Consider the following 12,239-nt stretch of genomic DNA (forward strand, 5'->3'; position numbering starts at 1 on the left):
AAGGCCAGGTTGGCTGGGGCTCTGGGCACCCTTGTGTAGCTCCAGGCCTGGAGGTTGGTGTCCCTGCCTGTGGCAGGGGGTTGGAGCTCTGTGATCCTTGGGGTCCCTCCCAACCCAGGCCACTCTGTGATTCTGTGATTCTATGAAAATGTACAACTCTTTTTCTAGGAACCTATTCTGAGAGGCAGAGAAATATCTAGAAAATACTCCGGAGTTACGCCGCGTTATCATGAGCTTTCTGGGTGATTCAGCAGCCAAATTACCCTTGACTGTATAAATAGTGGAAAATTGGATAGGAATAGGCAAATCATATTCCATCTGGATGGGGTAGTGGTGTGTCTGCAAAGTTCTGTGGCTGTTTTTGGTATCAAAGGCAACGAGAATAATATTTTAAAAGTGCTAAGAAAAGGTACACAAATTATAGACTTGTTAAAAAAAGTTTTAAAAAATCTCTTTCTCTGCTAAAAAAAAGTGTTACTGTGAAGTGTAGATCAGTTTGTCCTCCCTGTGTGGCCTGGTGAGTGTCATGCCTGGATCCCAGCTGTGCATTAAAGGACAAAATTTTACCAATTTGATTTTAAGAAGAAGAAAATAATGATCATTGTGTTGATGTAAATCCAGTATTTGGTAGATAACTTTATTCATATCACGTTTCCTGCCCTCTTCAGGTCTCTCAGCTCTCCCTTCGTGTCCACCATTGACTTGCTCAGCGATTGTTCATGTGTAGGGAAATTATGAAACTAAATGTAAACTTGAATGTTCCCTCAGTCAGTTTGGGGCCGACACTAAGCTGGGAAGACATGTTGATCTGCCTGAGGGTAGGGAGACTCTTCAGAGGGATCTGCCAAGCTGGAGCCATGGGCTGAGCCCAAGGGGATGAGGTTCAACAGGAAACCTGAGCGGGGATCTGATCAGTGGTTCTCAACAGCAGAAGGGTGGGACCCAGGGGACCATGGGCATAGAATCATAGAATCATAGAATGGTCTGGGTTGGAAGGGACCCCAAGGGTCGCAGAGCTCCAACCCCCTGCCACAGGCAGGGACACCAACCTCCAGGCCTGGAGCTACACAAGGGTGCCCAGGGTCCCAGCCAACCTGGCCTTGAACACCCCCAGGGACGGGGCACCCACCCCCTCTCTGGGCAGCCTGTTCCAGCAGCCTCTGCTCAGTGTCTGTGGGGACAGGACAAGGGGCGATGGGCTCAAGTTGGAGCACAGGGAGTTCCCCCCAATGTGGGGAAGAACTTCTTCCCAGTGAGGGTGAGGGAGCCCTGGGACAGGCTGCCCAGGGCGTGTGGAGTCTCCTTCTCTGGAGAGATTCCAGCCCCTATCCTAGGGACCCTGCTTGGGCAGGGGGTTGGACCAGAATCACAAGGTTGGAAAAGACCTTTGAAGATCATGAAGTCAAACCATTCCCATCCTATGCTAAACCAGATCCCTAAGTACCTCATCAGCTCTTTTTTTGAACAGATCCAGGGAAGGTGACTCAGCCCCTCCCTGGGCAGCCTGTGCCACAGCCCCACAACTCTGCCAGGGAAGAACTTTGCCCTCCCACCTGAGCTGACCCTGCCCTGGGGCAGCTTGAGCCCATTGCCCCTTGGCCCATCTCCTGGCCCCTGGCTGCAGAGACCATCGCCCACCTCTCTGCACCCTCCTGGCAGGGCAGGGGAGGTGGGGAGAAGGGCTCCCCTCAGCCTCCTCTTCTCCAGGCTCAACACCCCTCAGCTGCTCCTCAGGGGATTTGCCCTCCAGCCCCTTCCCCAGCCTGGTTGCCCTTCTCTGGACTCGCTCCAGGACCTCCCTGTCCTTCTGATGCTGAGGAGCCCAGAACTGGACCCAGCACTGGAGCTGCAGCCTCCCCAATGCCGAGAGCTCTGGAGGTCCCTTCCAGCCCCTACAGCTCTGTGATTCTATCATCCCCTTGTCCCCTTGAGCTAAAATTTCCCTCTCCAGTTCTTGCAAGTCACGTCGTTAGTTGAGCGGGTTTCATGTTAATGAATCGCACGACGAGCTAAACAATGGTCCTCGCCTGTCAGCTCAGTGAGCCACAAACTGCCGTGTGCTGCCTGTTCCTGGCTGCTTTCAAGTTGCTTATTTTGACAGCTGTTACGCTCTATCCCCCCAATATCTTGCTCTTTATCTATCTCAGGCTCTAACAGTTTGAAGGGAGTTAATATTTCACCTTGTGAGCCTGAGCCAACTCCATTTGGGGGCGGTTGAGAGTAGGGGGGGGGATTGTTTTGATGTTGTTTTGGGTCAAATTGAACTTTCATCGTGCTCTAATATAGGATCTGGAGCTTTCTTTTGATTTGGAAGTTTCCAGCTATCTGAAGCTGGAAATGGGATGATGAATCTTTATAGAAGAACTAATAAAGAGCTGAAGTTAGTCATCCTTATGATTTTGGTGTGCAATATTCTTTCTGATACCGACATAACATCTCTTTAACTCAAGGTGTCCTCTTTTCAGCAACATTTAATGTTAATACTGAGATCTTCATCATTTGGGACCATTAAGGAGACCGATATTCCTCTCAAACAGTAGCTGTTAATCCTGCCCACATCCTAGTTTGGGAATTATCCAGATTCTCTGCAGTTTTGAATGGTTTCAGAAGTTTCCTCCTTCTTGCTGTAAATCTTTCCTCCTGTGCTGCAGTCCCCTGTTACACAACCACCACGTTCAGCAGTGGGAATGGTCAAGGGAAGCGATTCCTGTATGGAAAGGAGCCTTATCTTTGCTGCTGGCCATAGAGATTAGGTTGATTGATGTTTTTCTGCTGTGAATTTTGGTTCAAGACTGCTTTGGATTCTTGTTTTTCCCTTTTGTTTTACTCTTTCATAGGTCAGTAACTTACCATTTGTCTTCAGCAGAGGATTTTATACTTGCTAGAGTAATCTGTTAGACATCCAGTGATAAATGGGAGAGGAAGGGGAACAGGTTATCAATGAATTTTGTTTCAGTGTTAGACTCCAGTGAGGGTGGGAACATGCCACTTGTTCACAAGGGGAGGTGATTTGTGAAATTTTTCATGGACAGTCTGGTATGTTTTCTTGTGTGAGCACAGCTGGATCTTATCCCAATCCCTGCAGTCCAATCCCAAGTCTATCTGTACACCATGGGAATCAAATGAAAATGCACTGACTAGAGCAAACTGTCCCTACTGTGAGGTCCTGTGTTAGTGTCAGAGAGGGAGCAAAGTGCTCTGCCAGCCTTCCATTTGTCCCCAAACAGAGCACAGCTGTCAGTGCTTACTCTGACCTTCCCTTCTGCCCAGGCTGTGTTTCTAGATCATAGAATCATAAAATCACAGAGTGGCCTGGATTGGGAGGGACCCCAAGGGTCCCAGAGCTCCAACCCCCCTGCCACAGGCAGGGACACCAACCTCCAGGCCTGGAGCTACACAAGGTTGCCCAGGGCCCCAGCCAACCTGGCCTTGAACACCCCCAGGGATGGGGCACCCACCCCCTCTCTGGGCAGCCCCTTCCAGCCCCTCACCACTCTCTCTAAAATAAAAGATGAGTAGTGAAAGCTCAGTCTGGTCTGGGACCGTCCTCACCTCGAGTCCTGGGGGCAGGTTTGGGTGCCACAGGTCAAGAGGGACAGGAAACTATTAGAGAGTTTCCAGAGGAGGCACTGAGGATTGGGAAGGGGAAGGCTTATGAGGAGAGGCTGAAGTTCCTGGGGTTGTTCAGCCTGGAGAAGAGGAGGCTGAGGGAAGACCTCATGGGGTCTGTAGCTTCCTGATGAGGGGAGTGAAGGGGCAGCACTGATCTCTCTTCTCTCTTTGGGGACCAGGGACAGAACCCGAGGGAACAGCGTGAAGCTGCCCCAGGGGAGGTTTAGGCTGGGTGTCAGGAAGAGGTTCTGTGCTGAGAGGGGGTTGGGCACTGGCACAGGCTCCCCAGGGAAGGGGTCACAGCCCCGAGCTGGGCTGAGGTCAGGAAGCATCTGGACGATGCCCTCAGTGCCACCTCTGACTTGGAGCCTGTGTGGAGCCAGGAGCTGGACTGGATGGTCCTTACAGGTCCCTTCCAACACAGGATGTGATTCTGATTCTATGATCTTCCTAACAAGAAGTGTTTTATACCCCCCTGTGAGGCTGCCACAGTCCAGTTCTGTGCTGTACAAAGCAAACCCCAGTCTCAGGTTAGTGTGCATGGCTGTGTGTGGTTCTGTCCATGCATTGCAATGAGGTTGAGTGTTCCCTTGTTGCTGGGGTGTTTAAAGGTTTAAACCTGGGTTTTAATTCTGGTGGTGGCACAGAAACTCCTGGAGGGTGTTTGAAACTCTTTGGAAGTTACTGTGACACCTTCACAGTTTAATAGAGGGTGTTGGGGTTTCTTTCCAGGTACTCAGAACGAAGCCTGACAAAATGTGTTGGGATAACGATAGAGACCAGACCAGATTACTGCCTGAAGAGGCACTTGAGTGACATGTTATCCTATGGCTGCACCAGGCTGGAGATTGGAGTGCAGAGCGTGTATGAGGACGTGGCCAGGGACACCAACAGGTGAGGAGACAGCTTCAGAGCCACACTGAGCAGGGCTGCTAGCTCTCTGCTCCCTGGAGTAGTCTGGAGTAGTGTGTGCCTTGACCTCTTTGCTCCAACACCTCTTCAATGCTGAGTGTTGAAATGCTGAACTCATTTCCTTGCCTCTGTGTTCCATTCCTGCTAAGAGAAGCTATAAACCTCACTGGCTTCATGAATTTCTTCAGACTGCAGCCTGAGAAGATGAAATTACACGTGATGCTTTCTTTTAAACTCATTTTACCCTGTATTGTACATCTCTCTCCTATTATTACTGCTTCCCAAACACACATTTATTTCCCAAGCAGTCTGTGTGCCCAGAGAGAGCTGATAGTTCTTGTCCTACATAATTCATAATCTAAAGGCTCGATCATACAACGCAGCCTTGATCTATTGGAGGCACATTGCCAGCAGCCAGCGTGTTCTCTACACCAGACACCTCCTTCTGCTGAGTGCTGGAGAGGAGAGAGCTGGTGCTGACAAGGCAGAGCCAGGAGCATCACCTGTTGAAAGATTAACCACAGTCGTTCTAGGCATAAAGTGTCTCTAGGGGTTGGCTCTAGGCCTGTGATGGATTCCTTCTCACATCAAACCTGTGGCTAAAAGAACAGTTGTCCTGTGTAGGAGAGCACACAGCACATTGTTCATCCCACCCCTTGCAGGCGAGTAAGCCAAGCTCTCTCTTATTATTATTGTTTTGCTGTGAGTCTCATAATTCACAGAATCAGAGAATCACAGACTCACAGAGCTGGAGGGGTTGGAAGGGACCTCCAGAGCCCATGGGGTCCCACCCCCTGCCCAAGAAGGGTCCCTAGGACAGGGCAGTGTCCAGATGGGGCTGGAATCTCTCCAGAGAAGGAGACTCCACACGCCCTGGGCAGCCTGTCCCAGGGCTCCCTCACCCTCACTGGGAAGAAGTTCTTCCCCACATTGGGGGGAACTCCCTGGGCTCCAACTTGAGCCCATCGCCCCTTGTCCTGTCCCCACAGACACTGAGCAGAGGCTGCCCATGGCCCCCTGGGTCCCACCCTTCAGCTCTTGATTCCCAGTGATCAGATCCCCTCTCAGGCTCTTCTCTCCAGGCTGAACAGCCCCAGCTCCCTCAGCCTTTCCTCCCAGGTAAGATGCTCCAGGCCCTTCAGCATCTCTGTCCCTCCTCTGGACTCTCTCCAGGAGATCCCTGGCTGTTTGATCCCAGGGAGCCCAGCACTGGACACAACACTCCAGCTGGGGCCTGACCAGGGCAGAGCAGAGGGGGAGGATCCCCTCCTGTCACCTGCTGGCCACACTCCCCCTGATGCCCCCAGGATCCCATTGTCTCTCTCAGCCCCAGGACACACTGCTGGCTCATGGCCACCCTGTTGCCCACCAGGACCTTCTCCCCAGAGCTCCTCTCCAGCAGGTCCCCCCCAGCCTGTACCGATTCAAGAGCTTATTCCCAGGTGCCAGACTCCCCACTTGCCTTTATTAAACCTCATTTGATTTCAAATTCAGTTCAGATTTTGAAAGAAGTGATTTTCTATGTATTTTTTGGGACTTGTTTTTTCACTTCTGCCTTTATTCTCAGGGCATCTTCCAGTCACCTACCAAGGATGTTTAATACCCATAATCCTCCCTAATGAGAGAGAGATGATGGGTCAGTAAGAGAAGCTTGGTTTTGTTCATTCCTACCTCAAAGACAGCAGTGCAGAATTCAAAATGTTGGACACACTGTTTTAGAGGCTTAAAGAATCCCAGAATGAGTTTCCTCCTGTGGGTTTGGCTGTGGTGACACGTGGAAGTGGAGGATGGCTCTGCTGTGGAATGGTCAGGCTCACAGAATCACAGAATCCACAGGCTCCAGGTTGCAGCAGACAGAAAAAAGCCATTTATTGAGTAGTCCCAAGAGTGAAGAGGTAATATTTCTAGGTAGTGCTTTCCTCCTCTAGATGTCAGAGCTTTCCAAAGGAAAGGATCCATCCTGAGGAACGTAGCTAGATCTCACTCTTACCCCTCAGTGACTACACCTACTCTAAAACTATAAACTTCACTAACTCCTCTTCAGTTTTTCCTTCTTATTTTCCCTACCTTGGATCTTTTAAAGGTGTCCTGACCCACAGTGAGACTTTAAAACCTCTACTTAGCCATCCCCTCAGTCATCTTCAGTACCAGAAACCATTCCAAGCTGCCTGTCACTTTTGCCTTCCCCGTTTGCTAACCAACCCTTGCTTCCCTGCTGATGAATCAGAAGAAGAATGAAGTGGGATATTACTGTCTTGATTTCATTCTGAAGTAATTCTGTGTAGAATTATGGTGTTAAATGCTTCTGGCACTTTGCAACACTGCTTGTGGAATTCCTAAAAGGCTTTTGCTGCAGGCTGGCTTGGAGCAGGCTCTTCACTCCCAATGCCTCCCTCCAACTTTTTAGAGCAATGAATTGGAATATGCATTTGAGGGAAGGGTGATTCAAGTTCCTCTTTCTCTTGAAATTACCTCATTTTGCTTCTGTTCCTCTTTCTACTTTGTGGGGGACGTGTTTTGGCTTTAAACTTTTAATATTTTGCTTGTAGCAAAATGTCAGATTACAACCAATTAGGCTAACTGTTTGGAAATTACTTTCTATTATGTTCCATAAGTCATTAGTGGAGGTTTTTGATTGCCTTTGGTGGCTGTGAGGCAGAAAAATATTCAAGAACAGATCTAGGCATCAAATAATCAAGTTATTGATGCAGCTCAAATTCCACTTCTAATAAGAAAATAATTTTTATTTATGAAGCAAGTCTCCATTTACTCCCCTCAGGCTACACAAGGTCTGGAGTAATACTGTCCTTGAACAGGCTCAAAAAAACACTGTTAATGCTTGTGAAAAAAAGATCATAAATAAAACTATAGGCACAAAACTACACGTAGGGGTGTGATGGAGGTGGAAATCTTCCAGTAGAGAGGAAGGATGCAGCTCTTTAACCAAGGGAAGCAGCAGTTTGGTTTGGTGAGTGTTTGGTCTTAGGAGGAGGTATGTATTTGTAAAGGTCTTGAATCTCAGACTGGTTTGGGTGGGAAGGGACCTCAGAGCCCCCCCACTGTCCCTCCTGTCATGAGCAGGGACACCCCAGCCCAGGGTGCCCCAAGCCCCAGCCAATCTGGCCTTGAGCCCTGCCAGGGATCCAGGTGCAGCCCCAGCTTCTCTGGGCACCCTGTGCCAGGGCCTCCCCCCTCCCCAGGAAGGATTTCTGCCTCCCAGCCCCTCTCCATCCCCCTCCTGCAGCTGAAGGCCGTTCCCCTGGGCCTGGCCCTCCCTGCCCTGGGCATCACCCCCTCTCCAGCTCTCCTGCAGCCCCTGGAGGGACAGGAAGGCTGCTAGATGCCCTGATGCTGTTAGTCTTCCATTCAAAGCACTGTGGAGGTGAGGAAGTGTCTCCTGCTGAGCTAATCTCTTGGCAGGGAATTCCAAAAGATGGGGTGGGAGGAAAACAGGGATTGGAGAGAAAGGAAGCTGATAGATGCTGAGAGAATGGGAATGTCCAGAAATGTCAGCCAGCAGTGGGAGAGCCCTGCCAGGCAGGGGAGAGCAGAAGCAAGGACTTAGGGGGGAGGTTGGTTACCTGGATTCAACTGTTGTTCCTGCAGTTGTTGGGGCTGCTGCTCTCACCCAGCTCCAGCAGAGCAAGCCTTGAGCCAGTGTGGTTTGATGTTGGTGGAGAAGAACACAAAATCCTTCAGGAGTCCCAATCCAGCCTGTGTTTGGGAGCTTTGACACCTCTAGAGGTTGAGAATTGTTAAGAAGGAATACTTGAGTGTTAGTTGGTTTTACTTACCCCCCATCCTTCTCCTTTCTCCTCTCTTGCTGCTGTTGTTTCTGGTTGTGCTTCATGCTGATTACACAGAGTCTTCAGAGTGGTGCCCTAGCTCGTCCTGTGGCCTCAGCTTGGGTTGTTGCTTTACAAATTGAATTCCAGCAGTTTCCCAAAGTTTCCCAGGCTGTGATTTCAACAGCTGTAGCCTTGGAATAGGCTGCCCAGGGGGTGTGGAGTCTCCTTCTCTGGAGAGATTCCAGCCCCATCTGGACACTGCCCTGTCCTAGGGACCCTGCTTTGGCAGGGGGTTGGACCCCATGGGCTCTGGAGGTCCCTTCCAACCCCTGTTTCCGTGCTTCACCTTCTCTACAAGTAGCAAACTGGGCTACTTTCAGCCCTGAGTGTAGTTTACTTTATTAGCAGCCGTGTTGCAAGGCTTTGAGTGGTGATAAACTAATGATAACACAGAATCACAGACTCACAGGGGTTGGAAGGGACCCCCAGAGCCCATGGGGTCCAACCCCCTGCCAAAGCAGGGTCCCTAGGACAGGGCAGTGTCCAGATGGGGCTGGAATCTCTCCAGAGAAGGAAACTCCACACCCCCTGGGCAGCCTGTCCCAGGGCTCTGTCAACACTCAACTTCCCCTCTCACTTCTTGGAAAATAAATCTCAATTAAACCTATCAAAATACATCTTTACCTATGTGATCCTGAATCTCTCTCTCTCTTCCCAGAGGTCACACCGTGAAGGCTGTGTGTGAGTCTTTCCACTTAGCCAAGGATGCTGGATTTAAGGTGGTGGCACACATGATGCCTGATCTACCAAACGTGGGTCTGGAAAGGGACATGGACCAGTTCGTTGTGAGTATGGCTTAAAACAAACTGGGAGTTTCTGGTTTCTTCCACCTTTTCCATCTTAATTCTTCCCCTCTTCCTTAGCTCAGCTATTAGTTACCATCCAGGCTGGAATTGTTTCTTAAGGACAAATAATTTCAAATTCATTTTTGAAGGTGGAGAGTGAGAAAGATTTGTTGAACTACTTCATCCAGAAAATTATATCCTTGCCTCGTGAAAGACTGAGTCACTCTGCTCTCTGTGGAATATAGCTCTTCTGATAGGAACTAAAGCTCCTACTTTCTTCCAAGGTGGTTTTCTTCCCTTGGATTTAGAATAGTGCATGATTGAAAGCTAAAAGCATGAGATCTCAGAGGTAATTAATGGCAGAGCGCAGTGTATAGGTGTATTATATCCCATCTCTGTTCCTGGCTCTGTGCTGTTCAATAGAGTTATCAATGGTGTGAAAGGGAATGTGGAGTTCTTTGTAGAGGAATTGAAATGAGCAAAGAGCAGATGGTAAACAGTGTGGGGAACAAACCACTGTATGTGGGAGCATGGGGGATTCTTTTCTTTTATTATTTAATGTCTTTTTTCAAGTCAGAGTTGGTTGTCTTTTCAAAAGAGTGCAGGAGATGTGGTCATGATGGAGGAATCACAGAATCACAGAGTGCTTTGGGTTGGAAGGGACCTCAAAGCCCATCTAGTTCCAGCCCCCTGCCATGGGCAGGGACACCCTCACTAGACCAGCCTGACCAAAGCCCCATCCAACCCGGCCTTGAACACCTCCAGGGATGGGGCTTCCACAGCCTCTCTGGGCACCCTGTGCCAGGGCCTTCCCACCCTCAGAGTACAGAATTCCTTCCTCACATCTAACCTACCCCTGCCCTCTGTCAGCTTGAAGCCATCGCCCCTTGGCCTGTCCCTGCACTCCCTGGTGACCAGCCCCTCTCCTTCTTTCCTGTAGGCCCCCTTGAAGGATTGGTAGGTGGTATTTAGGTCTCCCCAGAGCCTTCTCTTCTCCAGGCTGAACAAGCCCAACTCAGCCTATATTCACAGGAGAGGTGCTCCAGCCCCCTGATGATCTTCATGGCCTCCTCTGGCCTCACTCCATCAGCTCTATGTCTTTCCTGTCCTGTGGCCCCCAAACAGGACACAGCACTGCAGGTGGGGTCTCCCCAGAGCAGAGCAGAGGGGCAGAATTCCCCCCAGCCCTGCTGGTCAGGCTGTTCCTGTTGCAGCCCAGGACACAGTTGGCCTTCTGAGCTGCCAGCACACGCTGCCAGCTCACGTTGAGCTTGTCATCGATCAGCCCACCCCAAGTCCTTCTCCTCAGGGCTGCTCTCTATCCATTCTCCACCCAGCCTGGAGCTGAGCTGGGATTGCCCTGACCCACATGCAGGTTATAACCAGGAATTTCTCAGTGCCAGATCACACTAGGTGCTTTCTGGCACTGGGCAGCTCTCACCACGATGGGGTGTGGTGATGAGAACAAGCAGAAAGCAGTGATTTATCTTGGTATGCTGCAGACAGGGGTGTCTAGAAAGAAGTCAGAACACTGCACAGTCCCCAAAGGAAATCCTGAAAACTCCTCTTGGTTCTTTATGCCCCTTTATTGGGCAGAATTCCTTGAGCTCTTCCTAAACATAAAGGAAGGTTTAGATGAGATCTTAGGGGGAAGTTCTTTGCAGAGAGAGTGGTGAGGGACTGGAAGGGGCTGCCCAGAGAGGGTTGGGTGCCCCATCCCTGGGGGTGTTCAAGGCCAGGTTGGCTGGGGCCCTGGGCACCCTTGTGTAGCTCCAGGCCTGGAGGTTGGTGTCCCTGCCTGTGGCAGGGGGTTGGAGCTCTGTGATCCTTGGGGTCCCTTCCAACCCAGACCAGTGTGGGATTCTATGATAACACCATAGTACTCAGCCAGTACTACATTCATATGACAAAAGGAGAGGCTGGGGTGAAACTGGAGGGGACATCAGTGACAGAGCTGAAAGTTAACTCAGAATTCCCACCCCAGACCCTGTTGCTTCTGGATTATTTTCTCACAGTGCTGAAGGTAAGTAGAGGCTGGACAGCACATTCCTGTGTTTTCCTAGTGATGGTACAGCAAAAATTGAGTCCCTTACTCAATATCCTGTGAAGCTGCAGCTGTAGTTCTGGGTTCTTTATGTTCCTGTCATTACTGAAGCACTATTAGGCTGGAGAGAATTTGTGGAGGAAGAATAACAATCCTGACTAAAAGATTTAAAGACTTAACCTTGGGTAAGACCCAACAGAAGGGAGACAGTAATCTAAGGTATTTGTGAGATGTAGAACTGAAGAGGGAGGAATTATTTAAGGCAGAATTACAAGCTTCCACAGAACATATTTAGTCATTATTATTGTTATTATTCTTTGCTGGTTATTCATGATAAATGGGTATAAAGTTTTTCTGCTGTTGGATCTGGAGCTGCTTCTCTTTCGTTGTAGGAGATTTGGGGAGTGTTTAAAAGGTAGAACTGCCAGTGGTGCTGAACTGCCTCTGGTTTCTGAAGGCCAACAGGCTCCCCTGCTCATGGGGGAAGGGTAGAATCACAGAATGGCTTTAGTTGGAAAAGACTGCCCAGAGAGGTGGTGGATGCCCCATCCCTGGGGATGTTCAAGGCCAGGTTGGATGGGACCCTGGGCAACCTTATGTAGAGGTTGGAGGCCTGGAGATTGGTGGCCCTTCCTATGGCAGGGGGGTTGGAACTGTCTGATCCTTGGGGTCCCTTCCAACTTAGATCATTCTATGATCATCAAGTCCAACCATCTCTCCAACCCTACAAGGTCCAACACCAGACCATGTCACCAAGTACAACATCTCCTTTTCTTTTCAACCCCTCCAGGGACGGTGACTCAGCCCCTCCCTGGGCAGCCTCTGCCAGTATCTGACAGCCCTTTCAGTACAGAAATTGTTCCTAATATCCAACCTGAACTTCCCCTGATGCAGCTTCAGGCCATTTCCCCGTGTCCTGTCACTGGCTACCAGGGAGAAGAGACCAACCCCACCTCACTGCCACCACCTTTTAGTTGCAGAGAGCGATGAGGTCTCCTCAGGCTTTTCTCAGGACTAAACAATTCCAACTCCCTCAGC

General features: G+C 50.0%; 1 long non-coding RNA gene across 1 annotated transcript in view; it reads left to right on the plus strand.

The window, feature by feature from the left end:
* Window positions 1-4,448: 4,448 nt before the first annotated feature.
* The window catches only part of LOC311190106, a 28,182-nt gene continuing 20,391 nt past the window's right edge, over window positions 4,449-12,239 (plus strand). Inside the window, exons 1-2 of the long non-coding RNA XR_014617188.1 lie at window positions 4,449-4,506; window positions 9,031-9,157. This is a non-coding gene — a long non-coding RNA (uncharacterized lncRNA). The remainder of the gene's footprint in view (window positions 4,507-9,030; window positions 9,158-12,239) is intronic.

Source organism: Gallinula chloropus (assembly GCF_964237585.1).
Source record: "Gallinula chloropus genome assembly, chromosome: 3".
In the NCBI taxonomy this organism is placed as follows: Eukaryota; Metazoa; Chordata; class Aves; order Gruiformes; family Rallidae; genus Gallinula; species Gallinula chloropus.